This window comes from Aptenodytes forsteri, unplaced genomic scaffold (genome assembly GCF_000699145.1).
Source record: "Aptenodytes forsteri isolate BGI_AS27 unplaced genomic scaffold, ASM69914v1 Scaffold213, whole genome shotgun sequence".
NCBI classification, from domain to species: Eukaryota; Metazoa; Chordata; class Aves; order Sphenisciformes; family Spheniscidae; genus Aptenodytes; species Aptenodytes forsteri.
The window spans coordinates 1,586,195-1,591,429 of record NW_008795522.1 but is presented as its reverse complement, the minus strand read 5'-3'; positions in this window follow the sequence as shown (position 1 = coordinate 1,591,429).

Sequence of the window (5,235 nt, the reverse complement as noted above, 5' to 3'; positions counted from 1 at the left end):
AACGATGCGGCATCTCGGTGTCCTTTGTGCTGACTCCGGGCTGGGAACAATGCGCCTTCCAGATCGTGCACCTCAATAAACGAGCTGCCGGCGGCGTCTAATGCATGCGGAGGCTCAGCGGGGCTGCGGAAGCTCGAAGGGCGCTGTGCTGGGCGGCAGCAGGCGGGGCAGACCACGCATCGTCTGCAGAGCCCCACGGGGGTGGGTGAAACCGGGGGGCTCTTTGTTAGCGCCGTGCCAGGCTGGCTGTATTCTGTGCACAGCCGCTGGGGTCCCGCAGACCGGCATCGTTTTGCTTCTGTCTGCCCCAAGAGGGGGAAGGAGCCCCCGGAGGAAGGGGGGGTACGAGCCCCGCCGAAGGCAGCGGGAGAGGCAGGGAGGGACCCTGCCCGGCTGTCACGGCCAGAGCTGCCGTCCCGCGTGGCAGCCAGCGTGGGGAAGGGACCGGGCGTGCGGCTTCCCCTTGCTCACCCTGTGCCTGTGCCGGGTCAGCCCGCGTATTCCAGACAAGCGTGAGCCCGGCCTGGCCCTCGGAGCCCCGAGCTCCCGTGCAGGGTGTCAGAGTGGGGCTGGGCGAGGGAAGGATCGGGTCCCCGTGGGGACACGGCTCGGCAGGCCCAGCCCTACGCAGTTACACCGACCTCCCTGTCTGGCTGTGGCTGTCTTGTCTCCCACCGTGGGACTGCAGGGTCACCCTGGGGAGGGTGGGGCATGCCGTGTCCCCCTGTCCGCACCCCTAATGGCACGAGGCAGATTGGGGTGCTGATGGCAGTCTGCAGAGGGGCTGCATTAGTCCTCGGAGGAGGATTTGCAGAGGGCACTGCCCTGGCTGGTCCTTGCCTGCCTGGGCAGAGCGAGAGCACAAAAGATGCTGGGTGCAGCATCAATGATGGAGGGAGAGAGGATGGGTGTGGGGCTGTGCGCACTGCTGCATGTGTGCATGGTTCTGTGTGTGTGCATGCATGTGTGTGCACCAGGACACCTCCCAGCACTGCCTGCCCGTCCAGTCTTCCTGTCTTGGAAGCAGGCGATGGTGATTTTCTGCCTTGCTCCGTTTGAGAGGCTGAGAATCGAGGCCAGGCTGCAGTTTTAAAGGATGGGGAAACTGCAGGGGAGGTGACAGCATCCCCCTCGCGCGGGTGGTGCTGGGGTGCCTGCACAGGGGCAGGGCTGGGCTGTGCCAAGGCGGGGTGTCCGTGCCAGGACACTGACCCAGGAACCGAGTGATGCCGGCGGCTGGGGGTGGAGATTTCCTGCTGGCCGGACTCTTCCCGTCCTCCATCCTGCATTTCTCTCGGGATGAAGCCTTTTAACAAAGGCCCGGCTCAAGGCTGGGGTCCCTTTTGCCTGGGAGATGGAGTGGGTGCCGCTGGGGATGGTGGCTGTGGAGTTGTTTCTGCTGGGCTCTTCCCGCCTAATCCTTTTGGCCCCTGCCAGCAATGGGGTCGACTTGTTCGTTGCACAGGGAGGGGATCACGACCGGGAGGTGACTTGAATATGCAGCATTGCAGTGGGGCTGGGGTGTCCAAGGCGAGGATCCAGGGAGGGGGGGGAAGTCCAACTGTCTCCCACCCCCTCCTTGAGGGAGCGAGCTGGCATCCCACTTGGTCCAGCTGGTGGGTGCCAGGCAGCTGGGGCGATGCGGTGGTGAAGGTGAGCTGGCAGGACAAAGGAGGAGGGCTGGGAGCAAGGAGGCTGCGAGACAAAGCAGGCAGGTTGCAGCGCCATGCAGGAAGGTGGCTCCTGAGGCTGGGCTGAGTGCGCAAGGGCCGAGCTGCTCTCTGTAGACTACCTGACTGTTCTGCCAAAGCAGCCCAGGGGGGCTGGTGATGGGTCCCCTCCTGCCCTGGGCTGGGAGCAGAGCGAGGTCTTCCTTTGTGAGCGCTCATGACACCCTGCCAGTGGAGCAGCCGGGCTGTGAGTCTCCAAGACCCCCCACCCTCTGAGCAAACCTGCCCACAGAGCCCACCTCCCTCAGCCATCAGAGCATGGAGGAGGTTGAATGCCTCTGGGGTGCGGCAGGACACAGATCAAAGCTCCCCTTTTGTCCCTTTATAATAACGCAAATGTGCCAGCTGTGCCATTTCATCGGGGCCTCTGTGTCCATGCTGCTGTTCGGAGCGAGGTGGGACCTGGGGAAGGGCTGGGGACACTGGGAAGTGATGGGGGCTTTGGAGGAAGGCAACGTGTGTTGCTGGGGTTAAACGGCTGGGTGATGGGGATGGTCCAGCTGATGTCAAGAGGTGCTGCAGCCACGTGGAGCCGTCTCTGAGGCCTCACAGAGCCCTCAGGGTGGGAGGAGTGGGGGCAGAGGAGCAGGGGTGGTGGGGCTGTGCTGTCTTGGGGGGACCCCAGTTCTTGCTGGTTCTCCTGGCCCGGCAGGAGGAGGCAGGAGAGATGCTGTGGCGTTTCACTGTCAACTTCACAGGTTCCCATTTTCCCCTTGGGAGACCTCCGGCTGCCTCGCTGGCACTGGGGGTCCAAAGGACCCGGGTGCTGAGCCACTGATTGGGGCATGGGGGCGTTATTTAGGCTTCTTGCGTGCCAGTAAGTGAAATGGCTGGTACCTGCTGCAGCACTGCTGTCAAGCACAGGGAAATGCAGGCCCAGCGGCTGCTCCTGGCCCAGGGGCTGATTTGTACCTGCACCTTGTACCTGCAACTCAGACCTGCACCATCTGCAAGGGCAGGGCTGGATCCTGCCCCGACTCCCGCCCTCCCTGCAGGCAGGGTCTGCCTTCACTTGCCCATCAGCGTTAAGCCTGGTGTGTCACTTCATGGGCGCGTCTGAGCTTGCCGGCTCCAGCAGACATGCTGGGGAGGAAGTGATGGGGCTGAGCTGCCGGCAGCAGTCGGGTTGGGCGCCTGCACGCCCTGTGCCGGTGTAACGGTCTCAGCCGGGAAGCTGCCGCCCGCCGCGATGGTGCTGAGTGGGGCAGCCTGGGAGCCCTCGCTCCTTGCTGCTGGAGGGAGTTTCCTCAGAGACTGGGGAAGGCAACAACTGCTGTTTCCTTCTGTAGGTGACCTTCAAATGGGTGGCTGCAACGCAGCCAGCTCAGCAGCTCCCCGCTCGTGCCCTCCATCCGGGAGCACAGCTGTCGATTTGAGGCTTGTGCCTCCCCTTGAGCCTCAGCAACACCCCTCTCTGCAGCACCCCTCCCTGCAGCACCCAAGCTCGCAGTCAGGTGCTGTCGGCTCTTGCAGCTGCAGCAAGCCAGGGGTGCAGCGGGGGGAGCGGGACTCGGCGTGCTGGTTGCAGGAGGTGGAGCCCAGCCCCATTGCGCGGCTGGTTTTGCTGTGTCAGGAAGGGCTGATGGTGCATATTGATCCGGATGCCATTAAACTCCTTGGCTGGGGGAGGTCTGAGAAGCTGGGCTGGCTGCAAAAACGTTCCCTTGAGGGCACTTTCAAACTGCCCAGCTCATCGGAGAGAAAGTGGCACCCCCTGTGCCAGAGCTGCCCGCGGCACCCGAGCATGCCTGGCTGGCTATGAAGACTCAGGAAATGGAGCTTGTGAAATTGGGGAAGGAAGTTGAGTCGGATTTCAAGTTTATTTAAACCCTGCAACCTCCAGTGCTCTGCTGCTCTCATAAACACTCTTGCCGTGATGCTCTGCGCTCCACGCGGGCAGCCCAGTGCTGGCTGTCTCCTGCCCCGGGGGGCTGCTCCCACCTCCTCCTCGGGAAAAAGGACAAGATGTGCCGCTCAGGATGGGACAGACTTACCCACTCATTGCCGTGTGTCCTGGAGGGCCTTGTCTCAGTGGGAGCATGCTGGCAAAGGCCAGGTGCCAGGATCAGCTGGGCTCCTGACACTGCCCGGGTCCTGGCATCTTTGCTGCCACGCGGCCAGGGCTCCTGTGCCTGCTGGGATGGTTTCTGCGAACCCGAAGCCTCTGGGACCAGCTGGGGTCGGTCCCCAAGGAGACGGAGTTGTTGTAGCCTTTCCAAACCAGCTCTTCCCGGGGCAGTTTTGGGTCTGGATGGAGAGGTGGTGTGAGCCCAACTCGTGCCACACTGGTGCACGTGCTGCCTAAGGGCTCCAGCATGGAGAGGGGTGGTACTGCCTGGTACCCGCTGCCCACCATTACCACGGTGCTGCTGCAGCTCTGAGCCCCTTCGGTGTGGTCCTGGGGGTACACTGTGGAGTGGCTCGTGGGACACTGTCTCCTGCCAGGTCTGGCTCGTGTTGGGCACATGTCACAGGGCCATGCAGGGGAGAGATGAGGTAAACCCACCCCACTGCATGGGATGTGCCTGGCTCCTGTGGTGATGGGGGGGACAGCCCGTCCTGGTGTGGTGGCACAGCCGAGCCCTGGGGTGCCCCATCTCCCATCGGCGGGGGCTGGGAGGCTCCCTGGTGAGCAGCCCTGGTCCCAGGAAGGAAATACCTTGGGAGGCTGCTATAGCCTGGGGGTGCCGGGCAGACAGAGCACCAGCGTGGGCACCCCCAGCTGCTTTCCCCATCCTTTGCCTCCACTGAGGGCAGCTCAGCCCTGGCAGCAGGGGCCCCCCATGTCCTGTGGCTGTTTCGCTGCTGTGCTGAACCCATCCGGGCAAGCTGCTTCTCTTTCATTTCACTTTGGGGCTTCCTAGCCCCAGTGCGATGCAGGGGTGCATGTGCTCTCGGCTCCCAGCGAACAGGGTTAAATTGGCGTCCCCTGTCTGGAGAGAGATGTCGGGGGCTGTGGTGGGTGGGGGGCCCCACGGGCTCTCGGAGGGAAGTGCTGAGCCCAGGTGTGTGGGCGTGAGGGGTTTTTCTGTGCCTGGCTTTGATCAGGCACGCACTCACTGGCTTTTACAGCGGAAATGTTAGAAAGGGGATGGAGACGGTGCCGGTGCGAGGGGGGAGCAGGGCCGCACCCTGCGGTCCGCCATCACCTGCGGCATTGCTCAGAGCAAAGCAGCTTTAAGAGGCTTTTGGTGCCTGCACCCATCACCCATCAGCAAGGGATTTAAATATGTAATGCCATGAAGTCTGAGGAACTTGGGAGGCTGGGGCTGTCTTGAAGCCAGAGGACAGAGCCAGCTGCAGCTTTCCTGCACCAGCAGTGAAATTGGGGGCAGGAGAAAATTGCAGGAGATGAAGCCCTAAACAAAGCTGTCGAGAACACGGCTCCTGTCCCCCGGAGAGGGAAAGCGATACCCCCGCTGAGCCCGGTGCTAATTGAGGAGCCAGCCCTGGCCAGGCGGCTGTCGTGCTGTTCCTGCGGGGGGGGGGGGGGGGGGGGGGGGGG